This window comes from Cannabis sativa, chromosome 9, assembly GCF_029168945.1.
Source record: "Cannabis sativa cultivar Pink pepper isolate KNU-18-1 chromosome 9, ASM2916894v1, whole genome shotgun sequence".
Lineage (NCBI taxonomy): Eukaryota > Viridiplantae > Streptophyta > Magnoliopsida > Rosales > Cannabaceae > Cannabis > Cannabis sativa.
In genome coordinates this window covers 40,237,979-40,248,932 of record NC_083609.1, presented here as the reverse complement: position 1 = coordinate 40,248,932, position 10,954 = coordinate 40,237,979, and the positions used below count along the sequence as shown (strand labels likewise).

Here is a 10,954-nt window from a genome sequence, read left to right as displayed (position 1 = left end):
GACTCGTGGACTAAGGCTCATTAACGCCCCAACCACGTAAAAATCCTCCTCTCACTTTCTTACAGCTCAGTAATTTTATAATATTTTATTAGTTGCCGAAAATCTCGGTCAACATTTTGGTGCTTTCATTGAGAGCTGAAGAAAGCCACTGTAAACGAACACTTGACTTCACAAACATGGTGGAGACTAGAAGTACTCGTCAGCCTCGCCCTCTTGAAGACGCTCAAGACCCGAATGAGGAAGATGTAGCCTCAAGAGCAGCAGAGGGGTCCGAGGAAGAGGAAATAATCCCCGATGATGACTACGAGGGAAACCTCGATGAGTATGCCTACGACGAAGGTAGTTACTCGGAACCGGTGCTTCTCAGACAAAAAGCTATCGATCACGAAGCCGAGATCGAAGCTCAGAAAGCCCAAAATCAAAAAATGCAAGAAGTGATGCTGGCCATGCAAAAAGCCATGGAGGCAGCTGGCATTCACGTGCACCCCAAGGCAATGACCGCTGGTCTTGGCAAGGAGCCAGCGACGTCTTCGCCTAGTTCCGAACAGCAGAAATCTAGGGAGCCTAGCCCTATAAGGTACCCTGCTTAAGGGAACCAAACAAAGAACCCTACCTCTATCCCAGGGCGAAAGAAAAAGGCGCAGGATCCGCGAAAGGTCCGCTCAGATTTCCCTAAAGGGAAAGGTCCGCAGAGGGGCAAGCCCCAAAAAGGGAGCTTTGGCCCTCAGGATCGAGAGGACCGAAAAAGCATTTCCGTGCACCAAGAACCCGGGGGTAGAGGGAGAAGAGGACAGAGGTGTCCTCCCGTTGATCTGAGAAATCAAATCAATTGGAACCAAGGTGATCTCCGAGATCACCTTGACCAAAAAAGATACGGACCCGCGGTCTCCACGGGTACGTTAAATGAAGGAATTATGGCGGAACTCGCCATACTTCGAAAAGACATTGCCCGAGTCTCCCAAAGACAGAAAGGAGATGACTCCGACTCCGACAGCGAGGATCGGGAGCCATGTGCTAAGCACATCTTAGAGGCGGAGCTCCCTAAGAACTTCAAGATGCCCGAAATGGCAGCTTATACCGGGAACTCCAATCCTAGCGACCACTTGTCACGGTTCAACCATGTCATGACAGTCATGAGGGTCAGCAATGACGCCAAATGTCTGTGCTTCCCACTTACCCAAAGTGGGTTCGCGGAGGAATGGTTCAAAAAACTAGAACCGGGATCCGTGGGCTGTTGGAACAAACTACAGACCAACTTCCGGAGACAGTTTGTCGCCGCAAGAAAGCTCAATCTGGAGGTCAGTGCCTTGACTAATATCAAGCAACTGCCCACCGAGACCTTGAAGAATTATATAAAGAGGTTCCGAGAGGAAGCCTCGAAAACCAAGAAAGTTGACGACGGACAACAGCTTGCACTTCTCCAAGCAGGCATCCGCACTGGGACTCCTTTCTTGAATGAACTGCAGCAAGAAGGAGCTGCCAGCCTTCAGGACTTCCAGAAGAGAGTCCAAAAATATATCAACCTCGAAGAAGCCCAAATCGTGGCTTACGGAGGATACTATCCCACCGGGATAGCAGGGTATATGCCCGGAGTATCGCCCTCGGGTACTGCCCCGACCGCGACTCCACAAACAAGTGGCATACAATTCTCTGCTACCCCCAGATATAGCCAGGGCCAGGCCTTGGCACCAGCATCATCCCATTTCGGCAACCCGTCCGGAGTGAACGGACAGGCTCCGTCGCATTCTGCCCCGGCTGCTAGCCTGGCAGGCCCTTCCCAGGGCTCGAGGAGTAAAGATCCTCCAAGGGTAGTACCCGGACGGGGGAGAAGCGCCAGAAAAGGGGGGGGTACACCCCCCAGTATACTCAATACACGAAGTTGTCGGACTCCCAAGAGCGTGTGTACTTTGATACTAGGCAAAATACACACTACCGGAGACCACAACCGTTGTACAAAGATAGCTCCCGGAGAGATCCGAGCAAAAGATGCGAGTACCACAACGACATTGGTCATAGCACCAATGAATGTAAGAATCTCAAGGACGAGATTGAAAATCTAATCCGGTTAGGCCACCTCTACGAGTGGATCAAAAATCAGTTGCCCCACCTCAATCCGGGCCAGGAAACTGTGGGAATGCCTCAGGGAACACCGGGGGGTACAGCAGGGGCATTGGCTTCAGCTGCTCCCACGGGCGACGCCCAGCACATCCCCGGTCTGCCGCCCCGGCCTAATGGGAGGCTAGCCATGATCTCCGGAGGTCCCCATATCGGAGGAACTACTCGCAAAGAGCTTAAGCGATACGCAGGGGCCGCGAAACACAGTGAGGTTTGGGAAGTTACTCAACTCCCAGCTCAAAGGCCCCGGTTGATGGACCAACCCATCACGTTCACGGAAGAAGACGCCAAGACAGTGCGCTTCCCTCATCATGACCCATTGGTCATAGAGACCCCCATCGCGAATAAAGTGGTCGCCAGAGTCTTAATTGACAATGGAAGTTCCGTGAACCTACTCTTCAAGGAAGCCTTCACCGCGATAGGTTTCACGGACCGGGACCTCTCACCTAGTGGGTCCCAACTCACAGGGTTTAACGGGACGACACTTATCCCAATGGGAAAAGTAAGGCTCCCAGTCACCTTGTGCCCGGACACCCCCCAGAGCACATTTAAATACTGCACTTTCGTAGTGGTGGACTGTCCGACAGCCTACAACGCGATCCTCGGCCGACCGGCCTTGGTAGACTTTGGCGCAGTCACATCGATTCGGCACCTGTGCCTGAAGTTCCCTACCCGGGAGGCCGGGATCGGAACGGTGAGGGGAAACCAGGGGGAAGCAAGACAATGTTACAATGTCGCAACCCACCTGCCCGTGCTAATGGTCCGGGAGTCAGTTGGGCCAGAAGTGGCTGAAGAGGATGAGTTAGACCCCCGTGTGGGGGCCGAAAGAATTGTGGAACCAATGGAGGACGTCGAGGAAGTATCAGTGTGCAACCTCGACTCCACCAAAGTACTCCGGTTGGGGAAGAACCTAGATCCGGAGGAAAAAGAAAAATTAATAAAAACACTGAAGGGCGCCATCGACATCTTTGCATGGCGCCAAGAAGACATGACAGGCATAAGCCCTCATGTCATCACCCAAGTACTCAACGTCAATCCGGACATGCCCCCCGTCCAGCAAAAGCGACGCCCGCTCGACTCGGTGAAAGCCGAAGCTCTGGAGAAAGAGGTGGACAAACTTTTGACTAACGGCATGATCCGCGACGTATACTATCCGGAGTGGCTGGCCAATCCGGTCCTGGTGCCCAAGCCGAACGGAACTTGGCGAGTTTGTATAGATTTCACCGATCTAAACAAAGCTTGTCCGAAGGACTGCTTCCCGCTGCCCAGGATCGACCAGATGGTAGATGCCACTTCTGGATTCAAACTGCTATCCTTCATGGACGCCTATGCTGGGTACAATTAAATAAAAATGCATACGGCAGACCAGGAGTGCACTAGCTTTAGGACCGATAAGGGGGTATACTGTTACTTAGTCATGCCCTTCGGACTGAAAAACGCCAGAGCAACCTACACTACAAAAAAATGGATATTCAGCTACAAAAAAATGGTAGCAAATAATGCCTATTTAGTAGCTAATATACTTTTTGCAACTAACTTTTTTTGGTGGCTACTTCGTAGCTAATACTCCGTTGCTGAAAGTTTTTTGCTACCAAGGCAATTTGTAGCAAATTTGCTACTAATATTTTTGTAGCAAAAAATATCAAATCTAGTAGCAAAATAATTACTTTGAAAGACTACTAAAACTTTTTTAGTACTACATTTTAGTAGCAAATCACCTTAAAATTGGTAACAAATACAACTTTAGTACTTAAAAATATAATAATTCTGCTACTGAAATTTTGTTGCAAAATAAATTTAAATTGAATTGTATGTGATTTTTCAACCAAATTTATATTTAATATTTAATTTTAATTATTCTAGTAATGCAAATTTCTAATTATATATTTGTAGAATTATTAAAAAAATTATTATTAAAATATCTAAACTCACTTTAATAGAATTAATAACTTATATATACATACAATTAGTAAATTGTTGATAATACAAAATCTCTAACATAATCTAACATAATTTAAAATATATAACATAGACAAATCTAAAAAAATCAAATAAATCTTGGATGTTGGCTTATATCCGACCAATTCTGTTAGTACTTCACCAAACATTTTATTTGCTATACAATAGATTGAGCCCTCTTGTGATGCCATTAGTGTAGACTCCCACAACACTCTTCGTGTGTAATTGACCAGATCAAGGTATTCGGCTGCAATAAGGGCTGTTGGGTTCTGAAGGTGAACACCTAAACCAACAACAACATGAAAAGAAATTACTCAATTAACAGTCTACATAAAGGGACTTGGTTTAACTAGAGGACATGAAAAACATGCTGATATTTGATTGATTTACCACAAGTCAATAAAAGAACCATGCTGAAGCCTTTGCAGTTGAAAGGTGCATCTTCAGATAAGAACCATGCTGATATTTGATTGATTTACCACAAGTCAATAAAAGAACTAAAATCCAAATTTTTGAAAGTGAAACATTATTAATGAAAAGAGAAAAAAGATTAAAAAATCTCCAAGTCAGTGGACTCATAGCGAGTGGCGATAGCAAGCTCGCTATGGATTGTACACCAGCAACAAATCCCTGTGCTTTCCCCTGAAAGAGAAGAATAGAGTAAATTTAGAGAATGGAAGTAAAAGACTTGCATCTCTTCTATAATGAGTGTCAGTTCATGATTTTTCATGCAATTTGGGAACAAACCTGATTGCTTGAGCTCGATGCTTTTGAAATAATTGCGTAAGTCTGCATATTGAGAATTTGACAGCAAAATTATTGAACAATCATATTCATAGTTCACCAACATAAATATAAGAAAAAACAAAAAATCACTTACAGCAGGTTTCACAAGAACATAGATAACTCCAAATGAGGCACTTAAGTAAGGCACCTGCAATATGATAATTACTTTCATTATTCCCAGAACAATTATTTTATCAACGGAAATTTTTTATCAAGTATGTTATAAGGCTGCAAATTTCTAAGGATCTTTTCATGGAAGAATTTAAGTCAAGCATGATTTGTTGAAGAAAATAAACAGTTCCTTTTGACTAGGCCTCTTTATTGATTGGTCTTTTAAATCTCTACTTTTCAAAATAGATCTTGTTTAATATTTTTATCAAGTTGTTCACAGTGCTTACCCAAGTTGCCCAAGCCAAACCATAGAGTAATGCCTGCATGTAAGAAAGCATCATTAGATTATTTCTTTTTTCCTTTTAGTGGAGAAATGAGAATAATTTAATAGGGTGGCTTACATAAGCTATAGAAGAAAGTAAGGCCATGCACAATATTACTTTCTCTCCAACCAATGGATTCATTAGTGGAAGCAGCACCATCTGGGAGGCACATCAAAAACCCAAATCTTTCATTCAAAAAATGCATAATAATTGGACTAAGCATGATCTTGAAAGGTTATATAGATGAGTTTAAATGCTTATGACACATTAATAATTCACCTAAGAGATTAGAAGACCGTTAAAAAAATGATATTGTGAACTTCATACTACTTTCTTAGTCAAGGGTAAGACTATGAGAACTGGTTTTTCAACTTTTGCATAAATTTTTATATGACCATCTTGTGAGAAAAAATATTAAATGCAGTGAGGTGAGAGAAATATCAATCCAAACCATGACATATGTATGAACTTTTGTAGAATAAACAATTTGAGATAATAAGCTCCATAAGGAAACATACCTGAGAAGCAATAGAACCTATACCAACCATCATCAAAATTTCCGAGAACTGATTTTTGTCGAAGCCAAAAGCTGCCTTTAGATAGTACTGTGCAAGTTGAAGTAGTAATAGGATTTTCAATTCATTGAAATAAACAGGGCACAAAATATGTTTCAAAATCATTAGTTATAATAGCATTTGCAAAGGACAAATTACTCTAATCTAATTACTGCAAAGACTAAACTAATGCAAATGCAATTTTAAAAAGGGCAAAGTAAAAATAGTACAAAGTTGGTACAATCCCATGTTTGGCAGGTATCATAAACCCTCATTCAACTCTCATTTTACTTGTTGAACCCATATTCCAATAATGTTGAAGTTCTATCCTTTAAAAATGGAGTAAAGCTCTTTTTAGCTACAAGGGTGGATCAAATTAATGAACTTGTCCTCCAAAAGTGGATCAATTCCTTTCGTTTGGAATAATTAATGTAGATAATGTTTGGTTATCCTTAGTCTTTTATTGTAATTGAAAAAACATACCAGCAGAACACTGCTGATTCCTGACATTCCCAACTCATAGAAGAAAGAAACCAGAGAAATGCTCCTAAGTGTTGGACTGCAATGGAAATATAGCTTGGAATAGTCACAAGTGGCAACTTTCATATGATTTTCATAACCAATTTGTTTCAATATACTATCTGCATATGAAAAGGAGAATGTCACCAAACCATTCACATAGCCATAAACTTAAGCCTTATGCCAACAATACCACTATATCGATAAACGGCGGTAGGTGACAAAAATTAAATCAAAAATTCAGTTTAATTTTTGATCAAAAATTAATTTTTCAGTTTAATTAATGTATTTTTAAATTAAAAATTATACCTATAAATAATTAAACCACAAATGTAGAACATTTTAGTTATAAAATTAACAAACAACTTAAGAATATTAAATTTAATTTATCCAAAAATAAAGGAAAAAAAGACGTATATCCTAGCAAACATTTATTATAAGATTTAAAATAAGATAAAATATTAATTATAAACAAACAATCTGGACAGAGTAATTTAAATTTAAATTTCAAAAAAAGATAAGTATCCCACAAAACAAGGTTAAAAAATAACAAAAATTTCAAAAATTAAAATTTGAATTTGGTTTTTAAATAAATACCTGTATGTATATATATACCATACATTAATTTTTATCGTCATTTTTTTTTCTTTACTCTATTCACATTCACTGTTAACGATTTTTTTTTTCTCTCAAAAACCTTAATTTGCCTCAACAGCCTCAACAAATCTAAAGAGCAATTAAGTGCCATAGTTGTATAAAGGTATGAGCTAAATGATATTTGATATATATCATGATTGACATTATAATCTTGCATTGATTAGATTGTTAATTAAAAAATCCCTTCAGGTGTTTCAATTGGTGAGGTGTTTCAAAGAATTTCAAAAAGGATACAAGGAGTGGGTACACACAAACAGGTTTGAATAAATTTCTATACTATTTCACTAAAACAATATGCATTGAAATCAACTAGGAAATATAGAATTGACATGGATTAATTATCTTCGTTTTCGAATCTGTATAGTTGTTCTTTGTTGGGCTAATGAATTTACAATCTTCTAAATTAGAAATAACATGAACAGAGATAAAAATAAATATTAAAATCTGAATCATATTAAAATCTGAATCATATATTTAAATAAAACATGCCTCAATAAACAATTAACAATCATCATGAACCTTGGAAATTTTTCATCAATCAAGATACTAAAAATATATCTCAATAAAACTCAAAAGGATGATGGAAATATAATATTCTTACAGAGGAGAAGTATTCAGCTTCGTGATTAAGCCTATTAAACCCTCCAAATAATGAGTCGTCTGAATCCAATACAATCTGGATGAAAAAAATAAAAAAGAAGTCAGAGCTACAGATCAACAAGGTTATATAGTTTATATAATTAAAGAGAAAGATCAAAAGATCATGTTAGAGTAAAAGAAAAAGGGAAAAAAATGTATGGTCATATTTGAATAAAAAGGTGATGGATGCAATTGCTGAGTTATCATTGTTCTTTAGAAAACTATGTGCGAGGACATTAAATGTGAAAGACTTAGATGAATTGGAAGAGGGCATTGTACTTACCTTATGTAAATTGGAAAGTATTTTTCCTCCTGCTTTCTTCGATGTGATGATTCATCTTGCGGTGCATTTGCCATTAGAAGCTAAGTTGGGAGGTCCAGTACAAATGCGATGGATGTATTCAATCGAAAGGTATCATAAAGTGTATTTTAGTTAAATTTGTATTATTCGATAATTGTTGAGTACAATATTTTAAAATTATACATTGAAAACATAATAAATTTCAGGGAATTAGGTCATTTAAAGAAATATGTAAAGAACAAAGCTCGACCTGAAGGTTGTATTGCTCAAGGATACATTATTACCGAGGCATTAAATTTTTGTTCCATGTATCTTCGTGGAATAGAGACACGATTTAATCGCCCTGATCGTAATTCTGAAAACCTTGGCGTCAGAAAAGAATCTACCTTGTCTATATTCAACATGCCTACAAGACCATTTGGCAAACAATCATCTTTCACACTAACTCAAGAGGAACGAAACCAAGTTCAATGGTACATTTTGAATAATTGTCCTGAGTTAGACACATACTTAACGTAAGTTAATTTGTTTTTCCTTCCCAAATATTATAATATTTATGTTTTAGCATAAAATTAATATTTCATAGTACTTGTTATGAAAACAGAGAACATAGATTATTCTTACAATCTCAAGGATTTTCCGACATTGACCAAGTACAAAAAAATGAATTTTCAAGATGGTTTGAAAATAAAGTAAGTATAAAATATAAATTAAAATATCTTATAACATAAATTTGTGTTTGCATCATAAAATGACAATATGAAATTTGAAATATTCACAGATAAAAAAAATGAACGAAACAACTTCTGGTCAAGCAGTAGAAGATTTGTATGCAATTGCAGTGCAACCTGATTTGTTGGTTTGTTCATATGATGGTTGTATGGTTAATGGAGTTCGATATCATACAAAAAGTCGAGATGAAAAACGTACAACTCAAAATCATGGTGTTTTGGTTGAAGCAGAATATGAAGGAAAAATGTGTAATTTTTACGGCGTCATTGATGAAATTTGGGAAGTACACTACCTCTATTGGAATACAGTTGTATTGTTCAAATGTTCTTGGTACAATACCAATGGGAATAAAATGTATACTGAGTATCATTTTACTAGTATAAACATTAGCTCAAAATGGTTTGAAGATGAACCATTTGTTCTTGCTAATCAAGTATGTTCAGTCTTTTATTTAGATGATATTAAAAAAAATAAAGATTGGAAAGTAGTGCAGAAAGTGAATCATCGCCACATTTGGGATATACCACCAAAGCCAGATCATGGTGAAGATGATGATGAAGATCCCACTATCATCGGTTCTGAAGCATATCAAGAAGAATTTTCGAATAATATTGATTTAAATTTTGATTCAACAATAAGTAATATCAATCTTATTCGGGATGATATCGAAGATATAGAATGTGATGATGGAGTATTTAGTGATATTCCAATAAATCACAATGATGATACAGAAGAAGAACCGTAACTTGATGATTCTGAAGATATAATATTGAGTGATAAAACTAATTAGGTATAAAGTGCGTCAATTTTTTGTTTTTTTAATTTTTCAATATAAAAATTTGTTACATGCAATACTAATTAATTTGGTATTTTTCAGCTTTACAGTCATGTCAAATAAGAAGTCACGTGATCTACCATTAAGTCGTACAAGGTCATTTGGTCCAAAGAAGACACATAATAATGATTCAACATCTACAAAATCTCCACCTCCTGTGCCTTGTTCTCCAAATGAAGATTCAACAACACCATCTGATGATGAAATTCAAGAATTGTTAGGTACAACCGTTCATACATGCATGACTTAATTAAGATAATATATACATAAATATAGTTATATCACAAATTATATTGTAATTATGGACAGAATCAAAGAAGAACACCCGTGGCCCTACTCGTGGGGATGGAGTTAGACGTTCATCAAAAAATGATACAAGTAAGAAAATAATTTCTTATAGGAAAGGTGAACTTAGAGTGTATGGGCCAAATGCAACTATATTTGGAAACAACTTTGGTGTAAAAGTACGTCATCATGCTCCACTTCAGTATAGTGGTTGGGCCAAAATTCCTCCAGAAGATAAGAAAGCAGTATATGCTCGCATCATGGTATACATATTTATAGTACAATTTTTATGTACATAAAGCTATAATTTTATAATTCATTTAATAATTATCTTTTTTTTAGGACATCTTTGACATAGATTTTAAAAAAGATCCATACCTCGAAACTATTTGCAATCACTATTGTCAAGAGAGATATAGGGGCTACCGTAACAAATGCCACAGTAAATACAAATCTCTTATCGAGGAAGGTAAAAATCCATTAGAAAATCGACCTAAAAAGTTGGTGCTAACAGACGAAGACTGGGAATGGATGTGTAAAAACTGTTTTTCTAATGAAGAATGGAAGGTATCATAATATTTCTTCAATTTGTACACATTTAATACTTTTAAATTCTTAATACTGACATGAAATATGTTATGTAGAAAAAGTCACCGCAGTTCTAAAAATAGAGCAAAAGTTTCTTTTATGCATTCTGGTGGAACAAAATCCTTTATTCAATACTTACATGAAGAGGTAGTATTTTTTTTTCGTATAATAGCATTAAAATATTATTATATTTTAATTTTATTTATTATTTAAATGTATTACAGAAATCAAAACAAAGCATAGGTGATGAAGTACAACAACAAACTATGAAGTGTGGAGAGATCGAAATGTTTCGAAAAACTCATTATACGATTGAGAATGGATGGATCAACGAAATAGCCAAGGAAAAATATGTATGTTAACTTTAAAAGTTAGTAATTTTATTTAATAGTTTTTGTAAAAGTAATAATTCATTATTTTATTGTTATTGTAGAATGAAATGGTTGAGTTGCGACGAGATAAACTTATTCAATTTGAAGATGGCTTGCTACTAGTAGTTGATGAGGCTGCTATATATAGGCAGGTGTTAGGTGAAGGAAAATACGGTTGG

General features: G+C 37.1%; 1 long non-coding RNA gene across 1 annotated transcript; it reads right to left on the bottom strand.

The window, feature by feature from the left end:
- Positions 1–4,047: 4,047 nt before the first annotated feature.
- LOC133031576 (uncharacterized) lies at positions 4,048–4,582 on the bottom strand. Its single transcript, XR_009684682.1, has 2 exons — positions 4,465–4,582; positions 4,048–4,357 (listed from the first exon to the last, which is right to left on the bottom strand). It is a non-coding gene; the product is annotated as an uncharacterized LOC133031576 (long non-coding RNA).
- Between the last annotated feature and the right edge of the window lie 6,372 nt (positions 4,583–10,954).